The sequence below is a fragment of the Mirounga leonina genome, unplaced genomic scaffold (assembly GCF_011800145.1).
Source record: "Mirounga leonina isolate KUSES-001 unplaced genomic scaffold, KU_Mleo_1.0 Mir_115, whole genome shotgun sequence".
Classification (NCBI taxonomy): domain Eukaryota; kingdom Metazoa; phylum Chordata; class Mammalia; order Carnivora; family Phocidae; genus Mirounga; species Mirounga leonina.
In genome coordinates, this window is record NW_023270268.1 from 61,979,510 (window position 1) to 62,001,248 (window position 21,739).

Consider the following 21,739-nt stretch of genomic DNA (forward strand, 5'->3'; position numbering starts at 1 on the left):
CTGAAAGTGTGAGGCGAACGTGATAACCACTACACTACGGAAACCCACACCAGACTGAAAGTGAAGAGATGGAAAAAGACATTCTGCATGGAAGCAAAACAAAACCAAAAAAACTGAGGTAGCAACTTATATCAGAGAATACAGACTTTAAAACAAAGACTGTAGCAAGAGACAAGGGCATTAAATAATGATAAAGGTATCAATCCATCGGGAGAATATAACGATTGTAAATATCTATGCACCCAACATAGGAGCACCTAAATACATAAAGCAAATATTAACAGATATAAAGGGAGAAATTGAGAGTAATAAAATAATAGAGGGGACTTTAAAACCCCATTTACATCAATGAATAGATCATTCAGACAGAAAATCAACAAGGAAACAATGGCTTTGAATGGCACATATAGACCAGGTGGACTTAACAGATCTATAAAGAACATTCTGTCAAAAAACAGAATACACATTCTTCTCAAGTGCACATGGAACATTCTCCAGCATAGATTACATGTTAGGTCACAAAACAAGTCTCAGTAAATTTAAGATCAAAATCATTTCAAGCATCTTTTCTGACCACAATGATATGAAACTAGAAATCACAAAAATCTACAAAAAAACACAAACACATAAAGGCTAAAACATGATGCTTAACAACCAATGGGTCAACAAAGAAATCAAAGGAGAAATAAAAAATACATGGAGATGAAAATGAAAACAATGATCTAAAATCTTTTTTTTTTTTTTTTAAAGATTTTATTTATTATCTGACACAGAGAGAGAGAGGAATCACAAGCAGGCAGAGTGGCAGGGAGTGGCAGAGGGAGAAGCAGGCTCCCCGCCGAGCAAGGAGCCCGATGTGGGACTAAAATCTTTTTTAAAAAAGATTTTATTTGAGAGAGAGAGAATGAACAGGGGGAGGGGCAGAGGGAGAAGGAGAAGCAGACTCCCCACTGAGCTGAGAGCCTGATGTGGGGCTCGATCCCAGGACCCTGAGATCATGACCTGAGCCGAAGACATATGCTTAACCGACTGAGCCATTCAGGCGCCCCGAATCTAAAATCTTTAGGACACAACACAAGCAGTTCTAAGAGGGAAGTTTAGAGTAATACAGGCCTATCTTAAGAAACAAGAAAAATCTCAAACAATCTAACTACAAGGATTATACCTTGTATTATACCTCAAGGACCTAGAGAAAGAACAAGCAACACCCAAAGTTAGTAGAAGGAAAGAAATAACAAAGATTAGAGTGGAAAACAATGAAATAGAGACTAAAGAAACAACGGAAAAGATCAATGAAATCAAGAGGTGGTTCTTTGAAAAGATAAAATTGATAAACTTTTAACCAGACTCACCAAGAAAAAAAGGGAGGACTTAAATAAATAAAATGAGAAATGAAGAAGGAGAAATAAAACCAACGCCACAGAAATGCAAAGGGTTATAAGAGAAGACCATACAAAATTATATGCCAACAAATTGGACAACCTAGAAGAAATGGATAAATTCCTGGAAAGATACACTTCCAAAATTGAATCAGGAAGAATAGAAAATTTGAACAGATGGATTACTAGTAATGAACTGAATCAGTTATCAAAAAACAAAAGTCCAGAATTAGATGGCTTCACAGGGGGATTCCACCAAACACTTAAAGAAGAGATAATACCCATTCTTCTCCAACTATTCCAAAAAATAAAAGAGGAAGAAAAACTTCCAAATTCATTTTATGAGTCCAGCATTAGCCCGATACCAAAAGTAGACACACTACAAATGAAACAGAAGTATAGGCCAATATTCCTGATAAACATATATGTAAAAATTCTCAACGAAATATTAGCAAAGCTAATTATAATACATAAAAAAGGATCATTCACCACAATCAAATGGGATTTATTCCAGGGATGTGAGGGTGGTTCAATATTTGCAACTCAATCAGTGTAATACATCATATTAACAAGAGGAAGGATAAAAACCCTCAATAAAGTAGGTTGAGAGGGAACATATCTCAACATAATAAAGGCCATCTATGAGAAACCCACAGCTGTAACATCATACTCAATGGTGAAAAACTGAGAGCTTTTCCTATAAGATCAGGAGTAAGACAAGGATGTCTACTCTTACCGCTTTTATTTAACGTAGTACTGGAAGTCCTAGCCACAGCAATAAGACAAGAAAAAGAAATAAAAAGGCATCCAAATTGGTAAGGAAGAAGTAAAACTGTCACTATTTGCAGATGACATGGTACTATATATAGAAAACCCTAAAGACTCCTCCAAAAAACTATTAGAATAAATGAATTCAGTAAGGCTGAAGGATACAAAATTAATATACAGAAATGTTTTATATTTCTGTACACTAAAAGTGAAGCAGCAGAAAGAAATTAAGAAAACAATCCCATTTGCAATTGCACAAAAAAGGATAAAATACCTAGGAGTAAATTTAACCAAGGATATGAAAGACCTGTACTCTGAAAACTATAAAACACTGATGAAAGAAATTGAAGATGACACAAATGGAAAGATATTCCATGCTTGTGGAATGGAAGAATTATACCACCCAAAGCAAGCTACAGATTCAGTGCATGCAATTTCTATCAAAATACGAGTAGCATCTTTCACAGAATTAGAACAAATGATCCTAAAATTTGTATGGAACCACAAAAGACCCCTAATAGCCAATCTTGAGAAAGAAGAATAAAGCTGGAGATATCACAATTCCAGATTTTAAGATACACTACAAAGCTATAGTACTCAAAACAGTATAGTACTGACACAGAAATAAACACAAAGATCAATGGAACAGGTAAAATAGTCAATCTATGACAAAGGGGGCAAGAATATACAATGGGAAAAGACAGTCTTCAATAAATGGTGTTTGGAAGGCTGGACAGCTACATGCAAAAGAATGAAACTAGACCACTTTCTAACACCATACACAAAAATACATTTAAAATGGATTAGAGACCTAAATGTGAGACGTGAAACCATTAAACTCCTAAAAGAAAAATAGACAGTAATCTCTTGGACATTGCCCTTAGCAACATTTTTCTAGATATGTCTCTTCAGGCAAGGGAAACAAAAACAAAAATAAACTATTGAGACTACATCAAAATAAAGGCTTTTACACAGCAAAACAAAACAAACAGGCATCCTACTGAATGGGAAAAATATTTGCAAATGATATATTAGATAAGGGGTTTATATCTAAAATATATAAAGAATTTTTATAACTCAACACCAACAAAAACAAAAACAAACCGATTAAAACATGGTCAGAGGACCTGGACAGACATCTTTCTTTCTTTAATTTAATTTATTTATTTGACAGAGAGCACAAGCAGGGGAAGCAGCAGAGGGAGAGGGACAAGCAGACTCTGGGTGGAGCAGGGAGCCTGACATGGGTCTCGATCCCAGGACTCTAGGATCATGACCTGAGCCAAAGGCAGATGCTTAACCGACTGAGCCACCTAGGCGCCCCCAGACATCTTTCAGAGGAGACACCCAGATGGCCAAAGGAAACATGAAAAGATGCTCAACATCACTCATCATCAGGGAAATGCAAATCAAAACCAAATGAGATCTCAGCTCACACTAGTCAGGATGGCTAAAATCAAAACCATAGGAAACAACTGTTGGTGAGGATATGGAGAAAAACGAACCATGGTGCACTGTTGGTAGAAATGCACACTGGTGCAGCCAGTGGGAGATAGTATGGAGGTTTCTCAAAAAACTAAAAATAGAAATACCATATGATCCGGTACTTCTACTACTGGGTGTATACCCAAAGAAAATGAAAACGCTAATTCAAAAAGATACATGCACCCCTATGTTTATTGTAGCATTATTTACAGTAACCAAGATATGAAAGCAACCCAAGTGTCCGTAGATAGATGAATGGATAAGGAAGGTACATGGGGGGCGCCTGGGTGGCTCAGATGGTTAAGCGCCTGCCTTCAGCTCAGGTCATGATCCCAGGGTCCTGGGATCGAGTTCCACATCGGACTCCTTGCTCCTTGGGGAGCCTGCTTCTCCCTCTGTCTCTGCCTCTCTCTCTCATGAATAAATAAATAAAATCTTAAAAAAGAAAAAAAAGGAAGGTACATGTATACATACACAATAGAATATAGCTCGACGGTAAAAAAATCTTTAAAAAAAATTTAAGAAAAGAATGAAATCTTGCCATTTGTGACAACATGGATGGAGATAGAGGGTATTATGCTAAATGAAATAAGTCAGACAAAGAAAAATACCACATGATTTCACTTACATGAGTAATCTAAAGAACCCAACTATGAAACCAGAAAGCAAACTCTTAAATACAGAGAACAAACTGGCTGTTGCCAGATGGGAGATGGGTGGTGCGATGGGCAAAATTGGGAAAGCAAATTCAGAGGACAAACTTCTAGTTATAAAGTCAGTCCATCATGGAAATGAAAAGTACAGCATCTCCCTCTCCCACTCCCCCTGCTTGTATTCCCTCTTGCTGTGTCTCTGTCAAATAAAGTCTTTTTTAAAAAAGAAAAAGAAAAAAAAGAGGAGTACAGCCTAGGGAATATATTTAATAATATTGTAACAATGTGGTATGGTAACAAATGATGACCAGTTATTGTGGTAAGAAAAAGGAAGTCAGCCGTCACTATGGAAGAGAATTTGGTGATACCTAACAAAAGCTCATAAGCATTTACCCTCTGACCTAGCAGTTTCACTTCTAGTAATTCTTCCAGAGGAAACACCTCCACAAATCATTTTTGCAGAAGATGCTTAGGAACTATAAGCCTGAAACAAATGGTAAGTGGGTGGTGGATATGGTTGGGAGGGGGATAAGGAATGGAAATGGGACTTTCCTTAGTATTCTTTTATATATAGTTTTGAATTTAAACCATGTAAATATCTTACATATTCAATTACATAAAAAAATAAAATGAAAACAAAGCAAATCCTCTAATTGAATATACAAAGAGCAACTAATAAAAACAAATTGATTACATAAACACAAAGTAAAACAAAAAGCTAGTTGGGTAACTTTTATCACAGTGCTCTGACTGGACACCATAGTGGGGACAAGAAGAGTGGGAAAGAAATGTTGCTCTTTATTTCCTGGTTAGTTATAGGCAGTGGTGTGAGTGTAGTAAGTCCGAAACTCTTTAGTACGTATTATAGTCAGAACAAATAAATCGACATGCTAATGTAATTGGGAACCAGGTTCTCATTATGGGAGAAGGGAGATAAAAATACGGAATGAGGTAAAGTGAAAGGAAGACTCTTGTGATGTTTGCTTTGAATTGGAGGTTATCAGTATGAAGTCTTGATTTAAAAAAAATTTCTAGCCCCACCTACCGAAAGGGCCTAGACACAGTGACACACCCTAGTGTAATGTGCGTACCTGGAGCTCAGATGTTGCTTTTTCAGTACCATTTTTTCAATAAAAGGAACTAGGATTCTTTGAAAAAAAATGACTCTGGGTCAGCAGAAGCTCAAGATGCCAGAAAGCAAACAGGCACTTCAGAGACCCGTCAAGAGGACACAGGGGCTAGCTTGAAGGAACTCTTGACAGGAGGAATTTGGGAAAAAATTAGGCATTCAAAGGAATACTGATGGTGCTGGATTATGACACACTGAATAAAAACAAATTGAATATGTATTTCCGGAAAAAAGAAAAACTAGTTCATGAAAGCAGAATGAATCCTAGAATTAGAAAAATTACTGTTTTCCCAATATGGTAATTGATTCAGGCAAGGATGAGAATGGATGATAAACCATGAGGTGAAACTTTGTTGCGGAACAGCACAGTCTGGAGATCACTTACTGATTACAAAAGGGAGAAAGTACCCCTACGGTAGAGAAGTATGACACACACCTCAGTCAAATGATCTAGCTTCACAGGAGCAGTTACGAGACAAACTGACAATGGGTTGCATAATCTAGTGTTTCTGTGAAAAATGTTTCATGCTGAGGACAGTGACTGTAAGAGGCCATCAGCATCCTGGCTTAAAAGAGAAAAAATGGTGGAGAACAGCATACCCTAAAAATAGGTGAAATACAGACTTTTGTTTTAAAGTAAAATTTCCTTATTGTCATTTTCAAATACAACTTTAATTTTTACCCAAGTAACAAAGGTACATTGTTCAAAAGGATTACCTGGTTGGGTCACAGGCTTATTCCAGGACTTTAAAAAAAAAAAAAAAAAAAAAAAGAGTCCTTTCTCTGCCTGCTCCTCTGCTCCTCACGGGCAACTTCAGTTCCTTTTGCCGATGGTATTTACCTTCATACCTCTGGTAATGTGCTTATTATACATTCAGCATTTCTCACTTTAAGCATTAGCTGTTTACTTCCTAAAGGGAAGGTGATTATCCAGGCCTCTTCTGTCTTGCTGGGAAGCCCCACTACCACCGTCATTTTACCCATGCACATTTCCCAGGCCCCGTGCTGTCAACATCACCATGTTCTAATCATGTTTAGAGCAGTGTCCAGTGTTAACATTAGTAGGACTCTGCAAAAACCATCCACAGCTAACCAATGTTGTATGTATATTACAGTTGCATTTCCTTTCCTGAACATTTTTGTTTTCCTTTGGTCTTTTTTCTTTATTTCTTTATATTTGTCACTAATTCAACCATAAATTCTTCCTATTCTGTAAATCTCTTCAAGTACACTCAAAGATATTTGGAATGTCCATCTTCTAGAAATTTCTCCCGTAGCCATATGCCCTGCTCTAATTTAGATGGTGTGCTGTACACACAAATGTATAGCTTAATGGATTATAAGGTGAACACCCTTGTGACTACCACTCAGATAAAGACCTAGGCCTCGGCCCCATACAGCCCTTCTGTGGGGCCTCTCCCATTCCCAGCTCCTTTCCCCCAGAGTAACACGGCTCACAGAGCAGTCACTTCCTTGTATTTCTAAAAGATGGTCTAATCACCCAAATGTGTATCCCTGGAGACTTCAGTCTTACTCTTTTAAAAAAAATTATTTGAGATGTCTTTTTTTTTTAATAGGCTCCACACTGGGTGTGGAGCCCCAACGTGGGGCTCGAACTCACAACCCTGAGATCAAGACCTGAACTGAGATTAAGAGTCGGACACTCAACTGACCGAGCTACCCAGGTGCCCCGGAGATGTCTTAAGTCTCTTTTTTGCTCTATAGATTACTTCTCCATTCCCCTTTCCCCTGTTCTTCTATTGAAGAACTGAACCATTTGACCTTTAGAGTTTTCCACAGTGTGACTTTTGCTGATTACATGCTCATGGTACCACCTAGTAGGTCCCTCTGTTCTCTGCATTTCTTTCCTTTTTTAAAAACAGCTTTATTCAAGTATAACTAACATACAGTAAACAGCACATACTTATTGTGTACAGTTTGAGACCTTCTGCCATATGTCTGCACCCACGAAAAGATCGCCAGCATCAGGATAATAAATACACCTATCACCCCCCAAAAGTTCCTTGTGCCCCTTTGTAATTTCTCCCTTTTGCCTCTCCCTATCTCCTTTGCAACTGAGGATCTGCTTTCCTTATTATAGGTATGTTTGTATTTTCTAAGATTTTACATAAATGGAATCATGCAGTGCACATTTTTTTTTTTTCTTTTGGCCTGGCCTCTCATTCAGCATCATTATTTTGAGATTCATCCCTGTTGCAAGTTTGGGTACTTTCTTCCTTTTTTATTGCTGAGTAATATTCCATTGTGTGGATACACTACTGTTCATCCATTCAGTTGTTGATAGAAATTTGGATTACTTCCAATTTGTATCCTCTGTATTTCTTCCAAATTGGCAGCTGAGCTGGAGATTTTTATCAGACTCCAGGTCAGTCTGTAGGAGACACTGAATGTCTGGTTTTTCTCCTGCTGTGATGATGGGTAGCAATAGTTGCTTAAGGTTTATACCTGTTAATTCATGGGTGGGAGGTTGGGGAAGAAGAGCTGGTTGCAAAATGATTGGAATTCTAAGTCTACAATTTATTTTTCATTTTTAAGTCGGAACACTCTTTAAAGAGCTACTTCCCCTCATCTGCCACTTGGTTGTCCAGTGGTATATCTCATATGGGGGAGGGTAAATTATTCTTTCCCTTAATTTACCTGTTTTCAAGTTACCCACCCAGCTCTCATTTCTTTGAATGATCATATTTTTATTTTCCAAGAGTACTTTCTTGTTTTCTGTTGTCATTTTAAAGATTTTTTTTTATTTATTTATTTGAGACAGAGAGAATGAGAGAGAGAGAGCACATGAGAGGGGGGAGGGTCAGAGGGAGAAGCAGGTTCCTTGCTGAGCAGGGAGCCCGATGCGGGACTCGATCCAGGGACTCCAGGATCATGACCTGAGCCGAAGGCAGTCGCTTAACCAACTGAGCCACCCAGGCGCCCTCTGTTGTCATTTTAAATAGCCTCTCGTTTCATGGATGTAGTGTTTCCTACCTGAAAACAAGGAGTTTCTAAATAAAGTTTTCTTCTAATGTTGATTGTGTCTCTTTCCTCCAAGTTGTCTTTTTCTCCTTGTGGGTTTGACTTTTCATAGTGGAGATTTTCTTTGAATGTCTGATGATCTTTGGATATGTAATCATATTGATCAATAGGGCATTGTCTAGGATATTTCCTTAAGGAAGACTCAAGGTCAGTATCATTAGATATTTTTGTGATTAATGGTATTCAAAAATCCAAGTGGGGAAAAGCAGGCTGGAGAGGTCTCAACTTTTAATATGTGTATTTTTCCTTGGTCTCCCTCTTTTTCCAGCATGGTATCCCTCCATTCTGAACTCTTTCCAGAGTCCAGAGACCATCTGTTTTACTCTTGCCAGAGGAGAAAACCTCCATTCTTACTCCATGAAGAGGCAGTCAGCTGTTGTATTGAGTCAGGGAAGGGATCTGGGATCTGTTTTTCATTTGCAACAGTCCTGTTTTTAGCCCCACCTTTGCATCCCTTTCCAAAGTTACCTGAGCCAGCAATTCCTGAGCCTTTTGAGGGCCCTGAGGTAGAAATTAGGTTGCCACTGTGCCTGTTCCCCTGCTAGCTTCTTCGGTCTGTTAGCAGTATATGGGGTTCATTTGAGGATTTTATTAAAAATGCAGATTGAGGGACACCTGGGTGGCTCAGTTGGTTAAGCATCTGCCTTCGGCTCAGGTCATGATCCCAGGGTCCTGGGATCGAGCCCCATGTTGGGCTCCCAGCTCACCGGGGAGTCTGCTTCTCCCTCTCCCCCTGCTTGTGCTCTCTTCTCTGAAATGAATAAATAAAATCTTAAAAAAATAAATAAAAATGCAGATTGATTCAGTAGGTCCAAGTTGGAGCCTGAGATTTTGTACTTAAAACAGCTCCTAGGTGATGCTATGCTTCTGCTCCTCAGACCACACTTTATGTAGCAGGATGCTAAGTCATTTACCATTCATCCATTCATTTTCCAGCCTCTGGACTTTTTTTTTTTTTTTGCCTGGTGTCTGCTATAAATTCTTTTGTCGTTGGAAGTTTTTGCTTTTTTTTTTTTTTTTTTTAAGATTTTATTTATTTATTTGACAGAGAGAGAGAGACAGTGAGAGAGGGTACACAAGCAGGGGGAGTGGGAGAGGGAGAAGCAGGCTCCCCGCGGACTAGGGAGTCCGATGCGGGGCTCGATCCCAGGACCCTGGGATCATGACCTGAGCCGAAGGCAGATACCCAACCGACTAAGCCACCCAGGTGCCCCGAAAGTTTTTGCTTTTAAAAAATTTATGGGGCGCCTGGGTGGCTCAGATGGTTAAGCGTCTGCCTTCGGCTCAGGTCATGATCCCGGGGTCCTGGGATCGAGTCCCACATCGGGCTCCCTGCTGGGTGGGGAGCCTGCTTCTCCCTCTGCCTCTCTCTCTCTCTGACTCTCATGAATAAATAAATAAAACATTAAAAAAAAAATTTATGAAAAATTTCAGACATACATACAAATAAATAGAATAACCATTAACTTGTGGTCAGTCCTGCCCCATCTATACTCCCATCAACCCCCACCCTGGCCAAACACATATTATGTACTGTATTATTTTGAAGCAAATTCTAGAGAACATATCTCATCTGTAAATATTTCAGTATGTATTTTTACATTTTTTGAATTACCATAGAAGTTGTTTAGGGCTGCACTCCTTGGCTAACAGTAGCCACCTTCTTGGCATGTCCTTGCGTGGTCTTTCCTATATGTGCACACAGCCCAGGTGTCTCTTGTGTGTGTCCAAATCTCTCCTTATAAGGATACCAATCAGATTGGATAAGGTTCCCCCCACTGCCAGGTGGCCTCATTTCATTTTAATTATCTCTTTAAAGGCCTCATAATCATATACAGTCACATTCTGAGGTACTGGAGATTAGAGCTTCAACATACGAATTTTGGGGACCACAGTTCAGCCATCACAAAATACCATTATAATGCCAAAAATTAATAACTCATTAATACCTCAAATTTCTAGGCAGTGTTCTAATTTCCAGTTTCTTATAAATGTAATTTTTTTTTAAGATTTTATTTATTTATTAGAGCGAGACAGTGTGCACAAGCAAGGGGAGCAGCAGGGAGAGGGAGAAGCAGACTCCCTGCTGAGCAGAGAGCCGGATGCGGGACTCGATCCCAGGACTCTGGGATCATGACCTGAGCCGAAGGCAGACACTCAACCAACTGAGCCACCCAGGCGCCCCATAAATGTAATTGTTTCGTTGAATTCAGATAAGTTCTACACGTTGCACTTAGTTGATGTATCTGAAGTCTCATCTTTTGTTATTGATGCAGTTTACTGAACATACAAGTTGTTTGTCCTGGAGAGTTGACCTCCAGCTGGATTTTGCTTACTGCATTTCCTGGGGCTATGTGACATGTTCTTTTGTCCTCTGTTTTTTCTAAGTAAGTAGTTGAATCTGCAGGCTTGGTCAGGTTCTGTTTTCGGCAAGTCTACTTCATAGAGATGGTGGTACATCCTTCCATCTCTCCCTTTGGATGTTAGTAGCTACTGATGATTATTGGCTGCCTCCATTAATACATCAGGATTTACAGAATGGTGATTTTCAAATTTTATTATTCCTTATTCACTTAGAGAGCTTCTATAAAAGTAAACACCCCCTCACTATTCTGTCACCTAGTGGTACAGTTAGTTTAAAAAAAAAAGGGCAGAAAAAAATGCTTGATTGTTTCCTCTTTTTACCAGTTTAAAAACATAGTGACTTGGTTCTCTAGTGTCCTCACATGTAACAAATTAGGTTTGCTTGTTCGTTTTAGAATCAGGTACAAATTCAATTTACTGTTGGTTTCGTGGCATTATGAGAGCAAGTAGAGGTAATTGCATTTATTCAAAATGCCATCTTTCATTGGAAGTTGTATCATAATTTATATAGACAATTTCTTATTGTTGGATATTTATTTATTTACTTTTAAAGATTTTATTTATTTGATAGAGAGAGACACAGCGAGAGAGGGAACACAAGCAGGGGGAGTGGGAGAGGGAGAAGCAGGCTTCCTGCCAAGCAGGGAGCCCGATGCAGGGCTCGATCCCAGGACCCCGGGATCATGACCTGAGCCGAAGGCAGACGCTTAACGACTGAGCCACCCAGGTGCCCCTTATTGTTGGATATTTAAATTAATTCTGGGCTTCCACTTGTATATCCAATACTGTGAGATGAACATTCTTAAGAAATAAAAACACTCATTTTCAGGGTACAGTTTGAATTTTGAAAAATGTATAGAACATTTGCATCTCTACGGAAAGCTCCCTGGTGCCCCCTTGCCCCAGCCTAGCCCCAGATTTCCACTGATGGTCTGTCTGGAGCATGGATTTGTTTTGTTCTTCTGGAATTCCATGGAATCTTGCTGTCTGTACTCTTGTATCAGGTTCTTTTCATTCAGCACATTTCTGAGATTTATCCCTGTGTAGCATATATCCTTTTTATTCATTCCTTTTTCTTGCTGAGAAGTACATTATATGGGTACACTACAATCTGTTCATTCATCCTCCTGTTGATGGACATACGAAACATTTCCAGTTTGGACCCATGGTGAATAAAGCTGCTATGCACATTTGTGTACACATTTTGTGGACATCTGTTTTCATTTCTCTTGGGTAAATAGCTGGATGAAATGGTAATTGAATGTTTAACATTGTCAGAAGGCTCCAAAGTGAGCAGTGTTTGAGAGGTCTGGTCCTTCTACTTCCTTGCCGCACATGTACTGTCAGTTCTTCTAAATGTTACTGTTCTCGTGGGTGTGCATCTCATTGTGGTTTTCATTTGCATTTGTGTCTGCTCTGTGTGTCTGTTCGAACCTTTTGCCCATTTTGCTAATGGGCTAATTGTCTTACTGAGTTGTAAGAGTCCTTTTACATGTGTAAGAATCCTTTTACATTCTGGATTCAAGTCACTGGTCACATCTTTATTGTATTTTCTCCCAGTCTGTAGCTTTCCTTTTCTGTTTCTTAACTATGCTTTTAAAGAGAAGTATTTCTTTTTTAACAAGCCCAGTTTTTCAATTTGTGTATATGCACATGGATTTCCTAAGAAAAGCTATGCCTACTTTAGTGGATTGCCTAGGATCCCCCCAAAATTCATGTCCACCTGGAATGCAGCCTTATTTGGAACTAGGTTTTTGCAGATGTAATTAAGGTGAGGTCATATAGGATTAAGGTAGACCTAAATGCAGTAGTGTTCTTACAAAGAGCGGACACACCGGAGAAGGCCATGTAAAGACAGAAGCAGAGATTGGCCACGGATCGCCAGCGGCCATCAGAAGCTGGAAGAGATGAGGAGCATTCTCGGGGCCTTTAAAGGGAGTGTGACGTGGCTGACACTTCAGTCTTCTGGCTTCTAGAACTGTGAGAACACATTCCTGTTGTTTTGAGCCACCCGGTGGTTAATTTGTTATGGCAGGCCGAGGAATCAGATACACCCACCCAGGATCACAACGATTTGCTTTTTTCTTCCAGAAATTTCCATTTCACATTGGCATTTTTAAGTTTTAAAAATTTTTAAGTCTTTTTAAGTTTTTATTTAAATTCCAGCTAGTTAACATACGGTATCTATAATAATAGTTTCAGGTGTACAATATAGTGATTTCAGCACTTCCATACAACAGCCACTGCTCCTCACAAGTACACTCCTTAATCCCCATCACCTACTTCACCCATCTCCCTCCCCACACACACATTTAAAAAGTCTTATCCATTCTGAGTTTATTTTTGTGTATGATGTGATGTAATTTTTCCCATATGAATATCCACTTTACAGCGTCATTTTTAGAAGAGGCTGTCCTTTGCCCCATTGAATTACCTTGCTTTTGAAAATCAAGTGACCATAAATGTGTATGTCTATTTCTGGATCCTCTTCTGTTTCACTGATTTATAGGACTATCCTTAATGCTGATACCATCCCCTCTTCCCTCTTTCTGTGCCTTTATAACAAGTCTTAAAATCGGGTAGTATAAGTCCTCCAACTTTGTTGTTCTTAAAAATTATTTTGGCTCTGCTCAGTCCTTTACATTTTTATATAAATTGTAGAATCAGCCTGCCAGTTTCAACAACCAAAAAATACACTGAGTCTTCCAACCCATGGTGTATATATCTTCATTGGTCTAGATCTTCAGTTTCTTTCCGTATTGTTTAAAATTTTCAGAATACTGTCTTGCATGTGCTTTGTCAAATTTATCCCTAAATGTTTCATATTTTTAATGCTACCACTAAAATGTTATTTCATTTTTCAGTTGTTTATCACGTGTCTAGAAATACGATTTTTAAAAAACCTGCAACCTTGCTAAATTTACTTGTTACTTTTAGTAGCTTTATTATAGATTTAGATTTTCTAAGTACGTGATCCATGATTACAGTTTTACTTCTTTCTTTCCAGTCTTCATGGCTTTTATTTCCTCTTAAGGCATTACTGCACTGGATAGGGGTTCTAAAAAAAATGTTGAGTGAAGGGTGGATCTTAGGGGGGTAAATGGCCATTCTTTCATCACTAAGCATGACGTTAGATGTAGGTTTTAGGTTTATCACAGCTGCTTTTTATCTGGTTGCCAAGTTCCCTCTTATTTTTTGTTTGTGGAAGTTTTAATCATGTTGGATTTTGTTAAGTGCTTTTTCTGTGTCAATTCAGGTGATCATACAGTTTTTCTCCTTTATTCTGTTAACATAGTGAATTACGTTACATTGATTTTCTAATGTTAAACCAAGCTTGCATTGGCTGTGATGTATTAGGGTATATTCTTTATATATGTATCAATGGGTTTAATTTGATAATATTTTGTTAAGGGTTTTTGACTCTGTTCTTGAGGGATGTTGATTTATAATTTAGTTTTCTTGAAATGTTTTTGCTTTTGGTATCAGGGTGATTCCGGTCTGGTAAAAGAAGTTAGGAGGTATTTCTATCTTCTGTTTTCTTTCAAGTTTGGTATTTCTTCCTTAAATGTTAGTAGAATTCATCTACATTGAGCCTAGGTTTTCTTTGTGGGAAGGTTTTTAAGTGCAATATCGGTTTAATAGAGATTGTTAGGGATCTTTTTGAATGAGATTTGGTAGTGTCCTTCCAGAAATTTATGTCCTGTGACAGTAGTCTCATTAAAATTATTCATAACAGTCCCTTATTATCCTTTTAATGTTTGTAGGATCTGTAGTGAGGTCCTCTCTTTCCTAATTTTGTTAGGTTCTTCTTAGTTTGGCTGAAGTTTTATCAGTTCGTTGTTGTTGTTTTTCCAAGGAACCAGCTTTTGGTTCACTGGTTGTTCTGTTTGTTTTATAAACTTCATTGTTTTCTGCTCTTAGTGCCTTCCTTTAGCTTACTTTGGGTTTAATTCACCCTTTATTTAAGGTAGAAACTTAGTAGGTCATTGAATTGAGACCTTCTTTCCCAATATAGACAAATATAAAGAAAATCAGAACAAAACAATGCAAAGGCAGTTAATGTATTGGGAATTAAAACTGAGTTTTTATTTTACCAATTTTCTGACATTTGCACTGTTGCTTTTCAAAGTTGTTTTCTTCTATAGCTTTTAAAAATTCTGATAAATAATACATGCTGTTGAAAAATTTCAAATTCTATGGAAATGTGTTCAGATAGGCCATAGGAAATAATCACAAAATCTTTGCAGCTTAATATGACAGACTTTAATTTCTTGCATATACCATACATCCACTGTGCATCATCAGGGGCTTTCTTCCACACAGTCACTCAAGGACCCAGGTTGAAAGAGGCCCCACCATTTCAAGCTGTACCATCTGGAACACATGGCCTCTTTATTCCCTGTGGCAGGAGAAGAGAACACTGAAGGGGCTGTCCTCTGCAATTAAATGCTTTGGCCTCATAACCCTTTGGCTAGAAATAGCCACATCATGGGCCCACCTAATTTTAAGTGTCAGGGAACTGAAATCTCCCTATGGTCCCAGAAGCAGAGAAGTAGGTAGGAGTGAGCACTGTAATTCTATACTCCAGGAAAAACAGATCACCTGTCATCTTACCCTGAGATAATCCCTACTTCCTGTCATCCTGCCTGGCCTCGCTGCCCTTCCTCATGGCCAGCCTTATGTTTGGGGTTGGTGGGAATTACTCCTGTGATCTGACGAATCATTGATTCATATTTTGTTGTGTTCTACCTTTGCAGCTCTTATGTGATGTTATCAGTATACAAATGAGACTTGGGGAGGGGCAAATCAAGAATCCTTTGCTAGCTTCCTTAGCAACAGGGAAATTTCAAGTTTCTTTTTAAAACCTTGCTTTAGAGTATCTCTGAAAGATAGACAAGTAACTGGTAACCATAGTTTTATCTAGGGAGGGAACTGGACTGGATAGGAGTTGGGAGTAAGGAGTGTTGAAAGAGTGGGCAGGATGAATAATTTTCACAGCATACACTTCTATAACTTGACTTATATACCATGTAAATTATATTACCTATTTTTAAAAACAAGTTAAATAAAAACTTGTTTCCTGTATTTTCTTAACTTTCTATATTGAATTTCATTATACTATGTAAATGAATGAAAACATATTTCTTTAAAAGCTGTCAGATGATGTCATTTATATGGGGAATCTAAAACAAACAGAAAGTTCCACTCAGACACCAAGAGTGGAAAAGTAGTTACCAGGGGCTGGGGGGTAGGGGAAACAGGGAGAGTCTGGTAAAAGGGTACAAACTTTTTTTTTTTTTTTTTTTAAGATTTTTTATTTATTTGACAGAGAGAGACAGCGAGAGAGGGAATACAAGCAGGGGGAGTGGGAGAGGGAGAAGCAGGCTCCCTGAGCAGGGAGCCCGATGCGGGGCTCGATCCCAGGACCCTGGGATCATGACCTGAACCGAAGGCAGATGCTTAACGACTGAGCCACCCAGGTGCCCCAAAGGGTACAAACTTTTGAGTATAAGATGAATGAGGTCTGAGGATCTAATGTTTAACGTAGTGACTGTAACTGATAATACTGTATTGGATAACTGAAATTTGCTTAAGAGAGAAGAACTTAAATGCACTCAACAACGAGCAAAAATATGTGAGATAAGTATCACAACTGATTACTTAATTTGACAGGGGGATCCTTTCAGTGTATATGTACACCAAATCATCATGGCATATGCTTTAAATGTCTTACAATTTTATTTGTCAATTATACCTCAATAAAGCTGGGAAAGAGAACACAGTAAAAAAAAAATTGTCAGAGTTGAATGACATTTTATTTTTTAACTGAACTTTGACCTATCATCAAGCAAGGACCATATTTTGAAAGTTTCTTTACAGTTACCTTTTGAAGGAATAAAATTACATTATCCACATAGATTAGTTATGGTCCTTTGGGTATCAGTAATCACAGTCACTTTTATTTGGATGATACCTTTTCAGAACTTTTTACATACTTAAGTTGATCCCTTTCTACATTTCCAGTTGTGAGTTGAGCCATAATGTAACTTACTGAAGAATATGAGCTTTGAATTCAGACCTGAGCTTGAATTTCAGCTCCCACATTTATCAGTCATCCACCCTCAGGAAATGGGCTTATTTACCCCTGCATCTGCTTCCTCATGGGGAAGAATATCTACCTTTTTGTGATTGTTGTAAGGGTTATTAGGTAAACGGTATGTAAACCCCTGAACAAGGCTCAGTATGGTATTTCTACTATAGGTTTTCTCCATTCATTGGCATCAGCAAATCTAGCTACAGTGCTAATTCCATTTTCTGTACAAGAGTAGACCAGAATGTTAACCCTGCTCCTCTTTATATACTGCTGTTTGATGCAAATGGTTCTGTCAGACTTCTCTGAGACTGCATAACACAACTCTTTGATTATAATATTATGTATTTTTATTCTCAAACTCTCATCATGTAACACATGACTTTGCAAAAGCTACATGATGTGTGATATTACAACTGATTACAGATGAGAAATTCAGCTGCCTGCTATTGAGCTGAACACCAAAGCAGTTTGTGACATGGGAAAAAATGCCACTCTGCTCACTAAATTTTTCCTTTTGGGAAAATATAATTTTTCATTAAAATGTTACTTATGTTACGTGCAACAAGTGTCAAAAGGTCCTGAAACCAAATAGTTTGAGAACTACTGGTTTAGACTCTGACGGCTAAGGGCAAAAACTGCAAGGCAAGCAAGACTTCTTTAAATAGATGCCATGTGATATGTACCCGTATCTCAGGGTCTTTGGGGGCTTCAACCTAAATGTATCCCCTGTCTTCCTTTCCCTGGAAAAAAAGAATATAAGCAGTTAATTACTGGCTCTAATCCCACAGAAAGTTAGTTTTTCTAAGCAGAGAGTTGGAGCCAGTTAGATACACTGAAGTCCCACTACGACTGCTATTAATGATGGTTATTTATGTTTGCTATCTTTCACACAGAGCTTAGTTGCATGGCATTTTGGAATGCCAGGTACCAAAAGTGAGATTACTGAAGGCAGTAAAACTGAGATTATCAGCCAAGAAAGACCTACTGGAGAAAGCAAAGTAAGTATGTTAAGTGTCGTTGTGTTAAGAATTAATTGGGGTTTTTTGTTGTTTATTTGAGAGAGCTCAAGCAGGGGGAGGGACAGAGAGAGAGGGACAAGCAGAGTGGAGCTTGGAGCCCAACAGGGGCCACAGGGCTCGCTGGATCCCAGAAACCTGAGATCATGCCCTGAGCGGAAATCAAGAGTTAGACGCTTAACCGACTGAACCACCCAGGCGCCCCTGGGCTTTAAATAAGAACCCAGAGACTGATCCAGAAATCATGGTTTGTTTCCTGCTAATTCTTCTAAACTGGCCAGATCGCAGAGCAAGCCCAAAGATGCCTTAAAAGGACTTCCACATTAACTATTCACATTGTATGTGAAACATAGGAGTTGATTCATAGTTTAAAAAATCATTTGGGAAAAGAGCTGTATCTTCTAAAAATCTCTGGATTCCTGCAGTTATGGTGAACATTCTTCAAGGGAAAATTCAGTACAGGTAGCCTATCAAAGGATTTTTTTTGTCTTGGGAGATTGTTTAAAGAACAAAATACTGGAATTTTGAATACTTTCAGGAGTTTATGGGGAAGTGTGGCATAAAATTGGTATCATGAGAAAGTTTTGACTGGTTTCCAGGATCACGATATTCAGGAACCAGTGTAAAACGACTAGAACCTCGTGTTCCGATATCCTTCCTTTTGATTGCTTTTTATTGCCTCGAGTTGCGTATCCTCCCAGGGCCTTTTCCCCCTCATCTCTCGTTTCTTACAGCTTTCTGATTCTCTTACACATTCCATTGCAAACTTGTCTTTATTCTTCCACTCCTCTTCTAACGAGGTTCATGGCTGGTGCCTTGGGTGGTTATCGCTGATCATCCTTCTCCTCAGTTACTTTCTTCTTCCAACTAGCCTGCTTTTCTGTCCTTCCAGTTGGCCCCTCTCTCAGAGCCAGTGAGGAAATGGACACTCCGGAAATATCCCTTGGATGCTGACCACTTAAACATGGATTCCTTAGCTTTATTTAATTTCAGATGAGAGTTATAAGGATAAAATTATTTTATACAGATAATTCTGTTTCTTTTATCCTGTATTTTTTTTAGATGGGTCTTTATAAATACGAACCTCCTCTATTTACCTTCTTCACACCCCTTCTAAACAACGTTGACTATTTAAAACAGCCTGTTTTTTTTTCTTGGCACAAGGAGGACGTCATATATTTTTCATCCCATCTGGGCTTCCTTATCCAAACACCACCACTTATAAAGCCAGTGGCATTTGTCAAGGTGGTAGCCATGAGTCTATGCCTTTGTACATCAAATCTGAATGGAGCTTTTTGGTAAAGGGTCAAGTTAAAGTATATATATAATTTGGAAAAAAATTGAGCATATAAAAGAACTTGTTTCATTGGTTCTTTTATAGTTATGAAAATAGGTATTAACTGATTTTTTATAACTGTCTTTATAGTTACTTTTTTATATACACGTGTGTATGTGTATATAATTTGTGTACCTTAGTAAGTCAGCTTATGAAATGGTAGATTTATAGCCATGACAGTGTGTTAAAGAAAAAATCATTCATGACCCTTGTTAAAGAACAGTAAGGCAGACTTTTATCCAGGACCTTTGTGCTAGGTGTAGGGACCACTACAATGGGATTTTGCAGTTGGGTAGAAAGATTGGGCTCAACTCTGAATACAACAAGGAATAGTAGGAATTTATAGCCAAGGAGCAAGGTGGAGGTTAGTGGGTGGAATATGACTGAGGAAACATCAGGGATAATAAGGGATTCTTGCTAAAGGCAGGACAGGGTGATAGGTCATCACTGGAAGATGGTGTGGGATAAGGAACCCAATCAGATATTGAAAGAGGTCAGATCCTGAGAATGACAAAGTCTGGCTAACCTCACTCAGCAGGATTCTTGATAAAGTTGGACAATGAAAAGATGAACATGGAAGCTCAAGAAATCAGTTGAACTCTCTTCTCAACAAGGATGGAAAGACTGTCAAGATAGGGTTCAGTCTGTAAAGAGAACAGATAGCCTTTCCTCACCCTGATCTTTTTTCTTTACCCTCAGACAATATCCTCAACTACTCCCTTGAAATTAATCATCATTTATCTGGTTTTAGGCAAATACAGGTTTTTTTACTTTTCAGACTTGATATTCCCTTACTTTTTACCTTTAAGTTTGAGAAATTCAGAGAAACCTATAACTCGATGAGTACCCTTTTAGTCTTTTTCTGTACATGCATAATGTCTTAATAATTAGATGTTGCTGCATAATTTTGTAACCTGCAATTCACTTAACATACTGTAGAAATTTATATTTTTTAACATGTAACAAATTCACTAGGCTTAACATTTAACAAGTACAAAAGAGGAAGAGTGAAAACTAAGTCTTCCTCCTATCTGGAGAAGCAGTTTTAATAGCTGCCTAACAGTATATCATAAGGATGTACCATGTATCATTTTTAACCCATCTCCAATTGTTGACATTTGTGAGTGGGTTTGTTACTATTTCATTATTTATGAACACTGGTGGAACAGCCTTACAGAAACAACTTTTGGTCAACCCTGTGATTTTTTTTTTTAATGATAAATTTTTCTTGAACTTCCTTCCATCCTTTGTTTTTATTATTATTATTTTTTTAAGTAATCTCTACCTCCAATGTGGGACCCAGACTCACTACCCTGAAATCAGAGTCGCAAGCTCTACCAACTGAGCCAGTCAGGCACCTTCCTTCCATCCTTTTTCTGATTTCTTCCCCTTTGACCTTTTTCATCTTTTTTTTCCTGCCTCCAAATGCCCTCAAGCCTCAACTCCTGTTCCTTGGCCTTTCCCTAGCAGTTCTTAATGTTCTCTGGTATCGATACTCAACCCCTGTTCCTTCCTCGGATTCCGTCATCTGTCCAGGTGCCATATCTGATTTTCTTTCCTTTACCTATGTCCCCAGTATTTTCAGCTTTACCATCTGCTTTTTATCTTCGAGTTTCAGAATGATGATCCTGCGGCGAAACGCTATCCTACATTTCTTTTTTTTTTTTTTTTTTTAAGATTTTATTTCTTTATTTGAGAGAGAGAGAATGAGAGAGAGAGAACACATGAGAGGGGATAGGGTCAGAGGATGAAGCAGACTCCCTGCCGAGCAGGGAGCCCGACGCGGGACTCGATCCAGGGACTCTAGGATCATGACCTGAGCCAAAGGTAGTCGCTTAACCAACTGAGCCACCCAGGCGCCCGCTATCCTACATTTCACTGACAAAAAGAAAGCTGGGTGGATAATAATGTTCATGGTCTGGAGTCAGAGTAAAACTGGGTTAACAGCCATCAGTGATTGTTACTGTTATTCCTCTCAGGCTGCTATTTTAATCCTGTGTTTTGGTTCTGGTAGATAAAAGTACTTTTCTATCTCTACAACTTATTAAAACCTGTACTTTTACAGAAGTTGTAGTAGCTTATATGTAAAATTTTGCTTATAGATCTGAGAGTTCTGGACCATCTGGGTCTCAAAAAATGACCAAAGTATACACATTCTTTCTGATCATATTCTGTATTACGAGAAATACAAATTCCTATTTATATATTTATAGTGGACCCTTGAACAACACCGGTTTGAAGTGCAAAGGTCCACTTATATGCAGATTTTTCCAATATGGGACAGTGCTATATATGTATTTTCCTTATGGTTTTCCTAATATTTTCTTTTCTCTAGCTTACTTTACTGTAAGAATACAGTAATGTAACACATATACAAAATATGTGTTAACTGACTTACCAGTAAGGCTTCTGGTCAAGAGTAGGCTATTAGTAGTGAAGTTCTGGGGGAGTCAAAAGTTACATACCGATTTTT

At 38.4% G+C, this 21,739-nt stretch overlaps 1 protein-coding gene across 5 annotated transcripts in view; it reads left to right on the top strand.

The window, feature by feature from the left end:
* GPR160 (G protein-coupled receptor 160) overlaps positions 1-21,739 on the top strand; it is a 59,955-nt gene that overhangs the window by 35,291 nt on the left and 2,925 nt on the right. For all 5 annotated transcript variants that reach the window (XM_034998780.1, XM_034998755.1, XM_034998775.1 and 2 more), the window contains one exon: positions 17,808-17,912. The gene's annotated coding sequence lies outside the window, so the exon portion shown is untranslated. The remainder of the gene's footprint in view (positions 1-17,807; positions 17,913-21,739) is intronic.